This window comes from Ambystoma mexicanum, chromosome 2p, assembly GCF_040938575.1.
Source record: "Ambystoma mexicanum isolate Mex_15411 chromosome 2p, UKY_AmexF1_1, whole genome shotgun sequence".
In the NCBI taxonomy this organism is placed as follows: Eukaryota; Metazoa; Chordata; class Amphibia; order Caudata; family Ambystomatidae; genus Ambystoma; species Ambystoma mexicanum.
Window position 1 is genome coordinate 1,001,540,698 of NC_090923.1, and position 18,909 is coordinate 1,001,559,606.

Consider the following 18,909-nt stretch of genomic DNA (forward strand, 5'->3'; position numbering starts at 1 on the left):
CCTATGGAGTAAAAGACCCCATAGCCCATTAAACACATCTAGAGTCAAAGGAGCACACTCAAATCATGTCCAAGAGTGAGGGTAAAAGAGTCTCACTCTTGGCAGGAGAAAAAAATAAACCCCCAAAATCCAGCAAAGCTGCTGGGGGACTCACTAGGTTAGGAAATTCAGCCTAAACAGAGAATTCTCCCTAACAACAATTAAAGCATTAATGCATTTTTTTTTCAAACTGCACTCGCTAAATCATATGAAACTGTGCCAGTGGTAGTCCAGAGTGTCCAGACGAGCAAAGTTTTTTTTTCTCCCATAGACTGAATGGAAAAAATGTTTGCTCACGCCTACAGCCCAAATCGCTGGACGGATTTTCACCAAATTGATCCCCAAAGCGTCCAGTCATTTTTCTTTAAAACAGGCAAAATGTAGGTGTCAAAAGATTTGTGATGACATGCCCGCTGATTGGCTGGAGGGAAGCATCATGTGCGTCATATTTTTCTGAAATGCCCATCATGTTGTATCCACGGATAGCGCGGCCGGCGAACAAGGCTGGAAAACATGCTTGGGGGCATTTGGTGTTGGGAAGAGGGGCACTAAAGGGTGGGGGAGTGAAAGATGGTTCATATGATGTATTTGTTTAGGTGGAAGAAGACCGTGTTGTGTCCACGGTGTACGCGGACACCGCAGCAGTTTGCAGGTAGGTCCTCAGGCGAGCAGCTTATCTGGCGACTGCAGGCAGGCGTCATTAGGGTAGGGGAGTGGAGTGGAATGTAGATGATTTGAGGATGTTTGTATCCACGGATAGCGCGGCCGGCGAACAAGGCTGGAAAACATGCTTGGGGGCATTTGGTGTTGGGAAGAGGGGCACTAAAGGGTGGGGGAGTGAAAGATGGTTCATATGATGTATTTGTTTAGGTGGAAGAAGACCGTGTTGTGTCCACGGTGTACGCGGACACCGCAGCAGTTTGCAGGTAGGTCCTCAGGCGAGCAGCTTATCTGGCGACTGCAGGCAGGCGTCATTAGGGTAGGGGAGTGGAGTGGAATGTAGATGATTTGAGGATGTTTGTATAGGCTGTATTATGCTGTGGTGGTTGTAGCAAGCACCTGGACTCTTATGGGCAAGTACTGGACTAGTCTGTGTATAGAAGTGGACAGGGCCTCAGGCGGCTGGGTTATGTGTGTGGGTTGTGGCCAGTGTGCAGATTGTTGGGTGCATGGCTGTATCATACTGTGGTGATTGTGGGCAGCTACTAGACTCTTGCGTGCATGGCTGGAGACCATGCACCAAATAGTCTGCCCAAGTGGTGTAATAGTATGTATACAGAAGTGGACAGGGTGTGTGGCAGCTGGCTTATTGGACTGCCCCGAGGGTTGTGGCCACTGGGCAGATTCTTGGGTGCATGGCTGTATTATGCTGTGGTAATTGTGACCAGCTACTAGAGTCTTGCGTGCATGGCCAGAGGCCACCCACTGGTTGAAGTACTGTAATATTACCAGGTTACTCACCGTAGTGACCACCTTACTCCTAGTCCATAGTCCCCTTTCCTCCATACTTGTGGGACATCTCTTCGTCCTGTGGGACAGGACCGGAGCACTTTGTAAAAAGCATCCACATTTTTTTCAAAAATGTGTCCCTCCTCTCTTTCCTGCGTGGGGACCGGCATGCAGCCATAACCCCGCCCACCTTGGCTCCGCCCCACGCATCGCCCATCAGTCCTTTTCTATCGCAGGGTCAAAGACCCATTAGCAATAACAGAGGAACCTTATTAGAGGGGACGGCGGTCGGGCGTATGGAGGAAAGGGGACTGTGGACTAGGAGTAAGGTGGTCACTATGGTGAGTAACCTGGTAATACTCCTACGTCCCGTCCCCTTCCCTCCTTACTTATGGGAGATTCCCAAGCACTCCTTACAGGAACTATGGGTGGATGGAAATACCCCTTACTGAAACAGGTTCTTCAGCACAGCCTGGCCGAACTGAGCATCAGCTCTAGAGCTCATATCGAGGCAGTAATGCTTACAGAAAGCAGATGGGGAGGCCCAAGTAGCCGCTTTAGCGATGGACTCCCAGGGAACATACTTCTGAAAAGCAACCGCGGCTCCCTTGCCTCGCACCTGGTGTGCAGGATACCTTTAGGAGGTTTCAGCTTTTGGACAGTGAAAGATTCCGTGATACAGGCGGCAATTCATCTGGAAATAGATGCCTTAGACGCCGGCCTGCCCTGAGGCTTACCGAAGGTCACAAGCAGTTGGGAAGAGCTCCGAAGCTCGGAAGTCCTGTCCAGGTAGAACTTAAGAGCTCTTCGGACATCCAGGCAGTGTAGAACCCTTTCCGCCTCCGAGGCAGGGTTCGGAAAAAAGACCGGAAGGGAAATCGACTGATTCAGATGGAATTCGGTCACTACCTTTGGTAGGAAAGCTGGGTTCGTCCGAAGGACTACCTTGTCCTTTTGAAAGACCAAGAAAGGATGCTCCACCGACAATGCCTGGAGCTCACTCACTCTCCTCGCTGACGTACCAGAAAGGACACGTACTTGAGGTCAACCTTAGCCATTGGCTCAAAGGGTTTATGGCACAGCGCCGTCAGGACTACATTTAGGTCCCAAGGCGGGTGCGGACTACCGGAGGGTAGATGCGTGTCAAGCCAGCAAAATGTCTCTTCACCACCGGGTTAGTTAAAGAATAAGAACACCGGTCAGTAGAGAGGTAAGCGGAAATCGCCGAGAGATAATTCCTGCAAGACAGAACATGAACCCCTGACTCTGCTAGGGAGGATACGAAGGACAGCACTGTGTCAATCGTTGCCACCCTCGGGTCCAACTCTTTCTCCAAACACCAATGACAGAATCTGAGCCATTTACTCTTGTATTGGGATCTGTTCGAGGGTTTCCTGGCTGCCTGGATAATGTGCATGTTATCCGCAGACAAACCCAAATGCTCTAGAGACGTGAACTCGGGCATCATGCCGCCAAGTTGAGCGATTGTGGGGAGGGGTGCCACATCTGCTGTTCCCCTTGATGAAGAAGATTCTAAATCTTCTTGCCTCCCTCTCTTGTTTTGTTCTTATGAAAAGGGTTGGGATCTGTTTCATATTATACTCTGCTTTTCTCTCCCTTTTAAAACGAATTATTAGAGTGCCATCTGCGTTAAGCGCTCACCGCTGTCTGAAAATAAGTGGGGCTTTACTTAAGACTTGTCTAAAATTCTTCTAAGGGAGTGTATATCTTTTAGTGACCGCGTTTTTGAATTGCTTACTATTAGTGCCTGTGTGTTTTTCTAGATGTGGTTTTAAATAAATCATTATATCTCTTTTACACCAAGCTCTGGTCAGTGTTTACTTGTTCTACTGTGCTCTTCTGACCTATTGTGAATACTCTGTATACTGCCTAACTCTTCTTGAGGGAAGTCTGACTGCTCAGCCACAGCTACCAAGTGAATCTGTGTGGTACAGAATCTGGGTGGTACAGACTGCTACCAAGTGGGTTTACTGCGAACACATGTAGTCCTAAATCTTTTGCAGTGTTCCCAAAGGGAACTGCACAGGTTTCTGCCTAACAATTGTCTGACAAGTGCTACTTTTTTCCAATGGCTGGCTGAATGTGATCCTGAAATCGGTGTATAATGTTCAGATACACTGTACCCACCATTCTATTATCAAATATTTATACTGTGCCCATTGCCACTTTAGTGATCTTACAACGCCTGAACATTGTCAGAGGGGTAGCATATTGTGACCTTGCCAAGGTGTCGCCAGACCTTAGTCTGAGGATAGTTAACAAGAAGTTTGGGGGTGAAATGGAGATAGAAAAGTGGGGTTTAGCCAGTTTATGAACAAACATGGAAAGGAAAAGATGAAGCTAGCGGAAGTAATATGGTAATAGTGCATGTTCTGTGAGGAATCGGTAAGCAGGAGAGAACCTTTCAGTAATGTAAAGCTTAGTTTAATGCAAAGGCTTTTCTGGAAATATCTAGACCAGATGATTCATGGTACTAGATGTACTTGGTGTGCGGTTGTGGAGTGGAGATGTGCTGAAGTAGCCCTGGTAGTGTGGAGGCTTTCACCAGAACGATTTGTAAGAAACATTGCCCGTGACCGAGGAGAGAACTGGTTTTGCTGTATCTGCTTCAAGAGATGTATATGTATAGATGAATGTGTGGGAGAAAACGTGAGGTAAGCTGAAAGGGAGAGGAATAGGAGAAACAATCAACCTGAGTCCAATAGTATAAAGTTCCTAAGCTGTGGGCTAGGTATAATTCATAGCTTTTAAGCTGGCTGGTCTATATAGGCTAGATGGGGGACTAAGAAAGCCTGAGTGCAAGTATTATTTATAGGTAAATATATACATTAACCCTGTATCGCAACATGCCTACTTTCTTGCACAGCTTGTAAGAGCCTAAATGACCTCTGGATGGACCAATTGAGATGTGCAGTGTTTAGGCTATCTCGGTGAAGAAGTGGAGATAAGCATGTGCAAGTCGTTACTCCCTTGTGCGAGTATTTTAGCAAGCGCCACTAATTATTGATGTAAAACCTCACATTACTACCAATCTGGGATGCAGCCGAATTCATACACTTCAGTGACAAACATTATAGATGTGCCAAAACATTTCATAACCTCCAAGTGCTCCACTGACAGACACATTTTTGTGTGCCCTGCATGGTTGTGAGCTGATACCTTTCTAGTGTTGGGTACAGATGAGACGATAGGACTGTGCCATGGTTGTATTGATATATGCCTTAAATCATTATTAAAGCAAGACCTAATGTTTGTTCCCAAAGCACCACCATCACTGTCCATACACAATAGGTATTTTCCTCCTTCGTCCAGGACAACCGGCAGATCCCAAACCTCATTTAGTATGCTTAGTATCATACATCTCTCATTAACTTCCTCCCCTCTCCTGACACCCCAGCCCCCATCCCCTGCCACCCCTCTGGCCTCTCACCACCTCCAATCGATGGGTGTACCACATCCCTGTACCCCACCTCTGAAAACATTTTAAAGGATGCAACCAGCTTCACTGGACTACCTTCAATTCTCACTCTGCTGTTAAACACTCCTCTGACATCTGTCACCTCCTCGACTTTGACCTTGACATCCTCGCTCTTGTCCTTTCTGAAGGAGATCCTCTCCAAACCCAGGACTAATTGGTCTGGAGGTGGAGTGCCCTTGACTTCACTGATTGGATTCTTGCTACTATCATTCCCACTCAATCTTACTTTGAATGTGTTGTCTGTAGACTGGGTGTCTCTCCTACCTTCTCCCTCACTTTTGCCCCAATCTATAGGCCCCCTGGACCTACCTCCCTTTTCCTCTCTGAATGGGCTGACTTCTCCTGACCACCTCCCCCAAACTTCTCTTCCTTCGGGACTTTAATATTCATCTAGACTCTTCTGATACAGAGGCCCCAGAAAAGGACAGAGGCTGCGACTCTCCCTTACAATGCTTCCCTCCTGCCGAACCCACACTGCTGGTCACACCTTGGATGTGCTCATCTCAGCAGACATCACCCTCTCCATCCCTCTAACTACCCCTCTCTGCTGGTCTGACCACTCTCTCTTCCCATCTGGAGCTCCCTGGTCTCCCTGCAATGCCTCTCCCTCACTGCCAGACTCCTCTTTCAATCAACTGATGAAGCGTGTGTCAGTCGCTGCGTTTGCCGCCACCGTCATTCCTCCTCCCACCCCTGCTATTGACTCTCACTCCAATTTAGCACTTGCTAACCTCCATCTCTCCATCTCCAACGCTCTGAACATCCTTGCCCCGGTCATGATGATCTGCATGAAGCCTGCCTTCAAGTCCAACTCTTGGTATGACTCCAACTTGGCCGCTCTGAAACGCAAGTGCACAACTGCTGAGCAGAAGTGGCAGGCCTAAAGTACATCCTCTGACAAGATGGCCTGCCACCTGCTCCAAAGGCAACATTGTCTCTTCATCCGCTCCAAGAAGAGGGCTCATGTCCAAGCCCATATTTATGGGGCCATCAGTAACACGGCTGAACCTTTCAAAATATGCAAGGTACTGACTAATCCTTCTGCATTCCCCCACCTCCTGCTCCCCTTTCCCTCCTATAGCCTCTGCACTAGCTTCCCACTTCACCAAAACTCAGGACATATTGTCCTCACTCTTCTCTTCTCCCCACCTCTGCTCATGCCTCCCTCTACCCCCCCTTCGCCCTACAGTCCTACACTCTCCTCCTCCCCTTCTCTCCCATTGCATCGGACGAGGTCTCTAGAGTAGCCTGCTCCATGAAAGGCTCCTCCAAACAGGTACTCCCCTGCTCTTCCAGAACTATTGTGGACAATATCTCCTCTCTCTTGCCCCTGCCTTGGCTGATTTGTGTAACCATTCCTTTGCCACTGGCTCTTTTTTACAACCACTCAAGCACTCCCATGTGTTCACCCTCTCCTAAAAAAGAAGTCTGCGGACCCTTCCTGCCCGGCTAACTATTTCTCCATCACCCTGTTCGTTGGCAAACTTCTGGAGAAGCTGGTCATCCCCCAACTGACCCACCACACTGAGTCTGCTGGCTGTCTCCACGACCACCAGTCTGGATTCAGAAGATCCAGAGGCACGGAAATTTCTCTCCTGAACACCCGTGAAGACCTGCTCTATAATCTTGATTCCAACTCTCCCTCTGTTGTGATCATTCTTGATTTTTTTCTCTGACTTCAACACAGTCAATCATGCCATCCTCATAAATGGTCTCTGTGATACCCTTGGTGTCATGGACCAGGCACTGGCCTGGCTGACGACCTTCCTTTCTAACCGACCAAGTGCAACTTGCCTCTTTCCTCTCCTCCACCTCACTCTCTGCCTGTGGCGTTCCTCAGGGGTCTATCCTGTCACCATTTACCTTGTCCCTCTGGCCCACTTGATCGCCACCTTCTCTCCTCACTTCCAGTGCTATGCTGATGACACACAGCTCTCCTTTCACATACCTCATTGCTATTCAGGCATGGCGTTCTGCTAATGATCTCTGCCTTAATGCCAGTAAGACTGAGATCTTTATCATTGGGACTTCTGCTCCCTGTTTCCCTCCCACTCTCTGGCCACCCTCCTTGGGCTCCTTCTGCTCTTCCCCTTGTGAGGCAAAAAACCTTGGGTCATCTTCGACTCCTCTCCTTCTCCCCTCATATCACGGACCTTGTCAAGAAGTCCAACTTTCTGCTCCGCCTCCTCGGAGGCATTCTCCCTTTCCTCACCTTTCCCGAGAAGCTCACTGTCTCCAGATCCCTGGTTCTTTCTAGGCGGGACTAAAACAACTTCCTCAATCTGCCTCTTTCCTCCCTTTGCAAATAATCCAGGATAGGGCTGCAAGACGTATCCTTGGCCTCAAGCCCAGGAACCGTATCTCTCCAGCCCTAAAACCTCTCTACTGGCTGCAAGAATCACATTCATGACTCTGCATCATCCACAAGGCTTGCTAGGGCGCAAGACCCTGCTGCATCCAACTTTCTCTCCATAAATGCCTCCCTGCTAGAGTCCTTCGGTCATCTAGCTCCAACTCTCTGCAGATCAGATGCTTCTCCAAGCAGAGAGTGGGGGGGTAGATCTTTCTTGGGCAGGAGCCTCCCTCTGGAATGGCCTTCCTGCCTCTCTCAGACTTGAGCCGGATCTCCTTAAGTTCTGGAAACTTCACAAGATTTTTCTTTTCACCTCCTCCTTTTCTCTTCCCCCCTCCCTTGTTGACCTGTCGCCCTGCCACTGCGACTGTTGCATTGACACTTATGTACCTTACTGAGGCCAGGCCCTCCTCATCCAGTCTACCCCAGTACACCTTACCAGCACTTGCCCACGGGCACCCTTCCCTGACTAGCTTGATTCTGGTCCACCCCCTCCCCTGCACTATCTTACCCTCTCCCCTGGCTCTTGCTGGCACCTGCCCAGCCCTGGGTCCCCTGCCTTCCTGCACTCTTTCCCCCACACCCAAAACCCCCTTTCCCCTCACTGCAGCGCTTCCTCCCTGACCTGCCCCCTCCCAACCACACTTAATCTCACTGCGCTTGCACAATTCGAATGTCACAAGGCTTAGCAAGAACGTTCTTTACTGAATTGTTTTTCCTCTGTCCCCTCACCCCTTTTTTTGTCTTGTGGCACCTGAAAACACGTGTGTATGGGCGCCATACAAATGTCCAATAAATAAATAAATGCTGTGGGGTTTGACTTTGCTGCAGTCTTGGATGGGGTCTGGATTAGGAGCTCGTCAGAATCGGTCTTCAAGGCATTGCTTCTTCTGGGATGCCTCCATCATGCCCTTCATGTCCACTCGTTTTGGACTCTGAATGCAGTACTTTGTTCGTAACTAAACGCCTGATCACTTCTTTGTGTGTTTGGATAGCACTTCTAGCGAAGTCTATATTCTGTCACTTGTTTACTGAAGTGATGTTTTTTGCTGACAGTAACCTTGAATGTTAGAATCTACAGATAATTAAGTCTTATCTAAACGCAAACGGCCACATTGAGAAGGTAATGGTGTCTTCCAAATCGCTTATCCACAATAAACCCCGCAATCACTAAAGTGTACCCAGTATAGAGATTAAACTTTAAACACACTACAGGGCACTGATGCAATAGATAGAATTACCTGTTATCAGGCCCCCTTTATTGTGCAGTTGTGAGCTTGTTTCTCTCCCCCCCCCCCCCGGACACCTCTTTTGGTTGCTTTTTGTCTTTATGGTTGGTTTATTCAGATGCAAACTAGAAGGCAGTGCTTTTAGCAATGTTCGTTTTTGCCAGTGCATTTGAACTTTGATACTTTACTTTAGAAAACCTTTATTTGACAAAAAGTCACCAGGTTTGAACAACTCACAGAATACATAATATTAATATGATAAAAACAACACGAATAAACATTCAAAAGAGAATTCACACGTGGATCAAAATATTACATCAGTCATTATTAAAACATTCAAAATCATAAAATGCAAGTACATCATTACATAAGCCATCATTCACACAGCTGATCACATGCTAATTAAGAAAATTAATACTAGGCAGCCTAGAACACTTACTAATTACACAGCAATGATGCACAGTTAACAAAAGGCATCATCACTTTGGCAATGCCTTCCTCCTCAGCAGCCAGGCTCTAGCTGCAGCAGAACACGTTCCTTAGGGAATAGAGCATTGGCTTAGAAATAATAAGGCAGGTCTCAAGTATAAACGTCTTAACCACAGGGTCGACATGCAGAGAAAGAGGAATTGTGAGACTGTCTCCTTAGCGACACCACACAATGGGCATTTATCCTAGTCAGAGCCATTCCACGAGTATGTAAAAGCGGTGATGGGCAGAATACCCCGAAACCTCCATATACAGCGGTTTTCCGTAGGCTGGCGTAATTAGATCCAGGTAGGCTTTAAAGCCAACCTCCAGCCTCTGTTCCAAGTAGTCCAAGCGTAGCTTAAGCCTTGAGGCATCAAGCAAAAGATGTTCCCATGCTCTCTGCTTAGAGAGTTGCTTGAACCTACTCGGGCTTGAAGCACAAAGGCTATGTGGATTCTCCCAAAACTCGCTCACTTTCAAGTTACAAGTTAATCAGTAAGTCTTTCACATGGGAGATCCATTTCAAGCTTTTGCCACCATCAAGAGACATAATATGTAGCAATCCGTCCCTACACTGCCCTAAACCTGAATAAGTCCATAATCTTACCCAATAGGCTACTGGCTTAAACATAATTTCTGCACCCAATGGGATATTGCTATATTCTAAATTAACTAGGGCAGTTGGTGCACTTGCAGGTAATAGCTTCTTCACAAGGTTATTTTCCCTACCAAGCATCATCTCAACCTTCACATACCCCCATAATTCTGACCCATGCTCTGCTGCTGACAAAGTCTGCTCCTGGTACAAGTCCAGTGCCAGCTATATTTGCTCCCATGACGAGTAAAGAAAGACAAAATCGAGCCACTAAACTTTCTAGCGTAGTGGCAGCCTTATTGGTCTAAGCCATCCATCCTGGGCTTGCCTGGAATCTAACGCCGAGATAATCAAATCTGTTGACCTATTCTATTGGTTACACCCTCTATCATCAACTTAATCGGAAGACACTTCCTAGAGTGGGGTCTAAAAACCAGCAACTTAGTTTTGGTCGTGTTTACTGTAAGACCAAAATCCATACACTTCCTCAAAAAGACAGAAGGGGATTGCTTCAGGCCCTGCAATGTAGTGGGAATCAAAATTGCATTGTCCGCGTAAAACGGGAATTTGTTTGAGACCAACTTAGGCCAGTCCTGGCACCCACTTAACAACGCATCTATAATTTCCTGAACATAGATAGATGTTAAATAAAAGTGGGGCCAGGACACATCCGTGCCTAACGCCTGAGCCTACCCTAAAAAACGTGTTTGTTCGCCACCCAGACCATAATGGGCACAGGCTTCCGTGTTCAAATAGACCAGTGATAATGTAGAAATCAGGTACTGGGGAACCTTTCGCGCTGCCAGTACCCGCCACGACTGTGCAAGGAATCGAATGTAGTCCTCAACAACACGTACAGGTGCATTTTCCATAGTGGGGATTATGAGAAAAAGCATAAAACATTGATCCACTGTTCCACAGCCCTTCTGGAACAAGGCCTGATGGACACTAATCGCATTGTTGCCGTCAGTCCAAAGTTGTAGGTGGCTCAATTTAACTTTCCCCAACAACTTACCAACCTTGTCTGAAATAGAGATTAGTCTGTAGCTAGCCGGAGTGTCTCTTCCACCCTTTTTATATACTAGGACAATAACCGCTTTGCGGCAAGAGCCGGGAATCCTCACTGTAAGCAATATGGCATTAAAAATCTGACAGAGCATAGGGGCCCATATAGACATCTCGTCTTTAAAGAGGTCTGTTGGTATTAAATCTAGCCCTGCAGCTTTGCCACTCTTTGCTGAGCAAATTGCATCCTCAACCTCTTTAAGAGTAATATACTGCACTTCTCTGTCTGACATACAAAGGGTTACAGCTGGGGGGGGTGCAAAGAAGAAGGTAGAGGTTACAAGTTTGAGAAATACACTGTCCATTCTGCCATACCAATACAGTAGACCAATGAGCGTTCTCCTTTCAACTCACTGTCGGACATCCATTTCCAAAGTAACACATTGTCCCTAGAATGGTAGGCATTGAATAAACCCTCCTGTTTTCCTGTCAGAAATTATAACAGCTGCAAATTGGCTCCATCTACCCTTAGTGGGTCACCAATACATTTTACTGTTTCTTTTTCTTTCTTTTTTTTAATCAAACTTTATTACCATTTTAATTATAACAATGCAGCCGAAGGTGGGATGAAAGCTGGGCTTTGGTGAAGCAATTAGCCAAAGGACACTTGCCGGGCCAAGCAGAAAGTGGCGATTTCAACCTATTTACGCACCCTCTGCCAGGAGGCTCTCGCCAGCTCAAGTAGGAGAAAATATTGTGTGTAACCTGGGAGAGCTTTGCTGTCCTAGGGTTACTGTTAACTGTGTAGCCCAGGAGGACATAGTTCTGCACTCTGCTAGCTTTAGCATCACCGGGAGCAGTGTGACCCAAGGGATAGCCCTGCTGGGCATGCATGCCGTTCTTTCTGATGCAGGATGCAGTGAGGCATTAGCCAGATGAGAAGTGTGGTTTGCAACAACAGAAATGAGGCAGTGAACAGTCCTGGAGGCAAGATGCCTTAATCGGACTGCCATGTAGTGGGCCTCATTGCGAGGTGTTAATTCCAGAACAAATACTGTTAACTCCACTCTGTCTGATGGTAAAACACCCATCTCTGCTCAGGCCTTATTGCCATTCGAAATGGATGTGAAGATCCTAGTTGAAACTTAACCCTACCAAGACAGAATTTGTTATCCTAGGCTCTCACTGAAAGGGGGCTTGAAGGCATGCACTTGGACAGATTTACCCTGCACCTCATTGCGGAAATTATCGCGACAGACACGCAGTAGAATCATTGCGATACTCGCAAATAGATGGGCCTGCAAGGAGAAAACTAGGAAACAGCCATTCTCCTGCTACCCTCCGTTCCTATGGAATTCTATCCCAGCAGCAATACGGCCTGTTCCCTTTCTCTTCCAATTATGTAAAGAACTGACTCCCCCTTCCTATTTCAGTCACACCTTGACGTTAACAAGGCCAGAGGGCAAAAATCCAAGTTGAAGTTACTAGCCGGTCATAAGAAAGTCAGTTGCCACCTAAACACAGCCTACCAATTCTTATTGCCAAGAGTCAAATATCATTAGCCAATGGCTAGTGCACATTTTGCTCCCTGACCTAGACTCTGAGACTACTTACCCGCCACAGAGTCTGTAGATCAACAAAGTGCTACAGTGTTAATTGTTTTGTGGACACACAATACTACGCTACTGTCTGCCCCTCAACTATTGCCCGTTAATGTTACCCTAATTCTGCAGTACATCGCTCCACTGCTTCTGAGCTAGGTCTGCGCTATATGAATATAATAATATAAATTCAAATAACATAACAATCAACCTTCCGATTCCTGTGAAAACCCCCAACCTGACCACTGTACAATGCTACACCGGACAAAGCCATATCCAGAGGCATCCGCAAAGACTCATATAGAAACAGGGATTGAAAATAAAATTGCATAAGCAGGAGCTAAACGCAGCTCCTGGCTATCCAGCATTAACCAGTGACCAGGAGCTACAATGGCTGGACAAAGAGCTAGCACATAGCGTTCTGCAAATCTAACCTCCTCATAAAATGAAAAAACACGATTTTGTCCATTATTTGAGCCCTTATGCTTTAAATGTCGTATGGATGTGCCCTAATATTTATTTATGGATTATGCCAAACAAACAGAGTAAAATTCACATAGGTTTGTTTGTTCTGCATCTGTTGCCCTGGGGAGCCAAAAGTAGCTCCTGGCAGAAGTTGGTGTCAAGCTAACCAGGCTCTTCTGGGCTGCAAACAGTAGCTATATATCTCCCTGATCTTCCCAATTGCAAACCCTGAGATACCTCTGCACAGCCTCACCTGGACAACTTGTTTACAGCCTGATACAGACACATCTATGCACAACTCCCGTCTAGACCCATCTCTGCACAAACCCAGTCCATATACCCATTTCCCGTGCCCCATCAATACCTTTCTCAATAACACCATCCACGCATCCATAAAAAAATTCACTATCCAAACACACTCTTCAAAGGTACATGAAGGTGCTACTGCAAAACAGGCCCAACCCATGCCACCTCAACTAAAGTCCTGAACCCTCTAGAAGGTCATATCCATGCCCTTTTTACAAACCCAAATCCAGACAGACTTGACAATGGCACAACCAGATCCTCGATTCTAAAACGCCCAAGCCATTTGCTTTGCAAGGTCACATTAATCCTCCCTAAAGTGCCATCCAAAACCTCTCTTGTCAAAGTCGAAACCTATCCCACATATAAAGCCCCATCCAAAACCTATTCGGCATTGTTCTATCCTGAGGCTCCTCTACAAAGCCCCACACAAAAACGCCTGAAAAGGTCCAAGCCTGGTGTCTTCTACAAAGGCCCACCATGAACACGTTTCCAAATGTCCCATTTTCCCCACACTCTGCAAAGCCCCATACAAAGGCACTATGGCAAGGTATAATACAGGTGCCCTCTCTGCAAAGCACCACCTGAAACCACTCTGCAAAGATCCAAAAGTGGTGTCTTCTCTATAAGCGCCCTCCAAATCACCTCTAACAAAATACAATCCTGATAGATTCCCTGCAAAGCACCATCAAAAAGCAATGACAAGACCCAATTTTGCCCCACTTACATTGCATCTTCCATAACATCTCTAACAAGGTGCAATGTAGACCCCTCTACTACAATTCTCTATCCAGCTATGCTTCCTCAAATACGACCCCTACACCCTGCCACCACCCAAAACCACCCCTACAAAGCCACATGCTCCTTTGCTGGAGGTAGTTAGAATTTTCCTCTGCAAGGACCATCCTGGCCCCCTTTATAAACACCACGCGCCCCCTTTACAAAGCTCCACACAGACGCTACGCTTTCACATTTCAATTTACAAACCTGTTCCAGGTCTCGTGGAGACTGCTCTTCAAAGAACCCAAACCCAAAATGTAACATGCTTCACTGCAATTCGCCTCTCTGCACAAAACCACACAGGGAAAATCCACCACTCTGCACAAGACCAGAACAAAAATCTATGCCAAAACATGTCCCTCTCTCTGCAGAGGACAAATAACACCCATCCCACACTTGTGCTGCATAGGACAAATCTCTAAATACACCCTCTGGGCAGAGAAATCTCACTCCACTCTGCATAGAGCAAATGCACAACTCTGTTGTACCTTTGTAAAGTACACATGTCCCCTGGTCAAATACCCAAATACGCCCCTGCTGTGCAAGAGAACAGATCTTTGCAGAAGACAAATACCCAAGATCGCCATGGCAAAGAAAAAAACAAAAACAATAGCCCCATCTGCAACACATTACAAATGACCAAATACACCCTCTGCACAGAACAAACTGCTCCTTTATACTGGAGCACAAGTGGTCTGCCATTCTTCACTACCCAAATGTGTCCCTCTGCACAGGATGAATCTTCAAGTATCCCAGTGCTCATCAGTTCTCGACCACAATACTTCCTCAAGTTCCTGCCTTCCCGCTTGTGCAATGATGACAAGGTGCGAAACTAAAGGGTCCTGCAATGCTCAAGTAGGCCCCACAGCACAAAACACATCTCCGCCCTCTGCTGCACTTAAGAGATCGACAAAATACCCCCTCCCCTGGAAGGCCATATCACCCCTCTGCTAGCGCGACCCGATGTCACAATTTTGCCAGGACTGTCCCAGAATTGGGACCTTTCCCCATCCCGAGAAATGTTTTATTTTACTTATTTTACTGAGGTTCCCGAATATAGACAGTGCACATAACAAATATAATCTCTGGGATGGATGCCAAGACATCCTCATGTGACCATTCAAACTGTTCAGTCCCTTCTTCCCCCTCACCCTTCCCCCCTGAAACGGGACAGGTCACAAAGAACCATATATTTGGTGCAGATTTCGCATGTGTCAGTGAGAACTCCGGTGTGGGGTGCTGCAATGAGTTATTTGTACATGTTAAGAAAGGGTACCCATTCTATTTCTTTGGATTTTTGGGCCCAGGTTTTTTCTGATGGGAGAGTCTGAAATTTCCATTTAATCGTGAGAAATACCCTTGCCGCCCGTAGTAGGAAATGTGGCATGTGCAGGAACGGCGACCATCGGCCCTCCCGTTCTTCAAATCCAAATAGGATGTAGTTCCGTTCTTCCCCCTCTAACCTCTTGATCCAGGCCAGAACTTGTTTACAGAATACCTGAATTTTCGGGCAGAACCACCACATGTGCCAGTAGTCTGCTTGTTCACTGCATCCTCTCCCACATAGTGGGTTAACATTTCGGAGAGGTGCTTGGGGTCATACTGCCCTCTACGAAGGAGTTTCAGGCCTTGCAGTTTGTATTGGGCCGGGATCCAGGTTTTGTGGGCGTATTTGCATAGGCGCTTCCAAAGATTTTCATGCAACGGTAGGTCCAGATCTCTTCCCACTGTTTCCTGAGGGCTTTGTTTGCGTTTGTCTGGCTGTTCAGGGGGGGGTCTTATATATCTGGGAGATGAGACCCGTTGACAATGTAATTTCGCTCACAATTCTTTCTAGCAGCGATAGGTTTCTCTGTAGCTTGTCATTCCATTGTGGGGATGTCAAAACTCCCTTCAGTTGTAGGAATTGGAAGGCTCCTATGAGTTTGATTTTTAGCCCTGCTTCAAGTTCCTGGAGCGTGATATACGAGTCTTCTTTTAACATCCGTCCCACTGTTTCCAGCCCCACTTCGTACCACTCCTGTAAGCGTAGTGGGTCTTGGATTTTGTTTCTAATTGAGGGCGCCCAGATGTGGCTCATGGGTGAGAGCCAAGTTGTGTGACCCTTCATTTCGCCTTTGTTCCACCAAAGTTTCAGGAGCAAGCCCAGAATCTTATGAGTGATGGCTTTACCTGGGAAGGATGATTTGGGGCCCATTCCCCCAGCTTTACTGGGCTCGGTAGGTAGTTTTGTATTTCAACCCATTGCTTATTTTTGTCTCCTCTGAGAGGCGGGATCAGGGCCCTAAATTGAGCTGCATTGTAGTATGTATAACTGTCCGGAAGGCCCACTCCCCTGTCGTCCTTATCTTTTGTTAGGGTGTTGTATGCTATGCGCTGCTTCTTCCCTTGTCAAAGGACTTTAGTGATTTTACTTTTAAGTTCGGAGAAGTGAGTCCCTGGGATTTCTATTGGGAGCATTTGGTAGTGATAGAGAACCTTGGGAAGGATTGCCATTTTGATCACATTAAGGAGGCCCAACCAGGAGAATGTCAATTTTGCCCATCTGTTTAGGTACGCATTTAGTTCTGTCATCAGGTGGGGGTGGGGGGAGAGATTGGCCTCGTAAAGGTGCTTTGTTTATCTCGTAATATTGATTCCCAGGTATTTTAGCGTCTGCAGGGACACTCGGATTCCCTGGACATGTGCTCTCACCTCGTTGGAGGTCCTCGGATTGTTATAGGGGAAGAGTGTGGATTTCCTGTCCTGCCCACTTGCCATATTCCTCTATAGTTTGGAGGACTCTCGATATTGAGGCTGAGGGGTTGGCCAGGAGGTATAGGAGCACATCATCAGCGAACATCGCCAACTTGTATTCACGGTTCCCCACCTTAATCCTATCAATGGTTGGGTCCTTCCTGATCATATTCCCGAGGGGTACTATGGACAGGGCATACGGGGGGGGGGTGGGCATCCCTGCCTGGTTCCCCTTGTGAGGGTGAATTCCCTTGATGTTTTGCCATTTATTGTATTTTTTTTGCATTTGTAAAGTGCTCACACAGCCGAGGGGCATCGAGGCGCTGTTACAGGGATATGTCTTAGTTGCGTATTTATAACGCACTTAATACCCAAAGGTTTCTAAGTGCGGACCCGGGGATCGAACCAGTGTTGCTTCGTGACGTCTTGTTTGCCACTGAGTTATCCTCCCATTGACTACCACCTTTCCCGTGGGGCCCTTGTATACTGCTCTAATCCCTTTTATGAACCGCTCTCCAAAGCCCATGCTCTCCAGTGTGGCCTAGAGGAACTCCCACTCCACCCAAGTCCTTCTCTAAATCCAGACTTAGGAGTGCTTGTCCTTACCCTTCCCCCCTCGAGTGTTCCATTATGTCTAGGGTTTTGCACATGGCGTCCACATCCTGTCTCCCTTTTATAAAGCCTGCCTAGTCCAGGTGGATCAGATGCATGATTCCTTCCATGCGTGTGGTCAGCGCTCTCTCGTGTAGATCTTAGCGTCTGTGTTTAGAAGTGATATCGGGCGGTATGACTTACAGCTGGTGGGGTCTTTCCCCGTTTTGGGGATAATAATAATTAATAATGTAAGCATTTATATAGCGCTACAAACCCTCAAGTATCTGAGCGCTGCTCATTAGTACCCACGGTGTGTGGTGCTCATTTAGCGACCTCGGAAGGATGAAAGGCTGAGTTTGGCCCTGCCGGGATTCGAAGCTGCGTAAGCGGGCTCTGCACAGATGTCAAAGCGATCGCTCTACTCGCTGTGCTATCGGACCGGCATTTGAGCTTTAGTAAAGGAGGGCGGGGCTTGTCCCGATTCTTAAATGTGATTAAATAATTGGTCATGTGAGGAGACACTCTAATTGCTTGTAGAATCCCATCATCTAGCCATCTTCCCCTGGGGCCCCTCCCGGTGGGAGCCTACTGATTGGTGCCTTTATTTCTTCGGCCATGAAGGGGGATTCCAGGAATGTTCATTCCTCTTGGGACAGCTGGTTACGCCTACCCTGGCAATGTGTTCTTGTATCTCTGTTTTCTCTGCAGAGCCTTCGGTCTATAATAAGAGCTCTTCGTAATATTTAGCAAAGTGGTTGGCTATATCACCAGGGGATGTGGCCCAGTCTCCCTCCCCCTCCCTGACTCGCCCCACCCATCTCTCCGCCCTCTGCGTTCTCAATCTGGAGGCCAAGATTTTACCTGCCTTGTCTCCCTTTTCATAGATTTTTTACTTTAGGAATTTCAATTTGCATATTGTGTCCCCTACTCCCAGCGCCCTCAGATCGGCCCTTTTTTGTTTAAGCGTTATCAAGTGCTCCTCTCAGTAGGACCCCTGCGAATGTAATCTGTCTCCTAAATGTTTTATTTCTTTGCCCAGTTTCTCCTCCTGTAGCTTTTGCTCCCATTTCTTTTTGGCTCCTTTCCCTCCATGTGGCTTTCCCGCCTCCCATACCGTTGTACCATCTACCTCCCTGTTGCCATTGATCATAAAGCATTCTTCGACTGCGGCCTTGAGTTCCTCAGCGAAGAGCTGGTCTCACCAAAGGAGCTCATTGCAGCGCCACCTGGATTCGCCTCCGCTTATGCCCTCCATTTCAAGGTTCATGATCACCATGTCATGGTCCGACCGTCTCACTGCACAAATTGCGCTCTTGCTTATTCGTGACTGGAGTTCTTTACTAATTAGCAAGTAGTCAATTCCAGTAAAGGTTGCGTGGACACTGGATAGGAATGTATATCCCTTTCTATCGGGGTGATGGGCCCTCCAGACGTCCAGGAGGCCCCTGTCAGGTTTTGTTTAAATCTTTCTCCCCCTCCTGGAGGCGGGCCCTTTTGCTCTGGCTTTGTTGCTTGTCTATCCAAGAGTGGGTCCGCCCAGGTGTTAAAGTCCCCTCCGATTATGGTTGCTCCTCTATTTTTTGCCATGATGGTTGCAAGGGTCTCTTCATTGAAAGCGCTTTGCCCCTGGTTGGGCGTATACACTCCCAACAGGGTGACCCAGGTTCCCTCACAACTTCCCTGCACCAGAAGGAGCCTACCTTCCATCAAAGAGAGAACAGTGGGGTTCACTAACCGGACCTGCTTATGTAGTATTAGCACTACCGCTCTTTTTTTTCCATGCAGCAGAG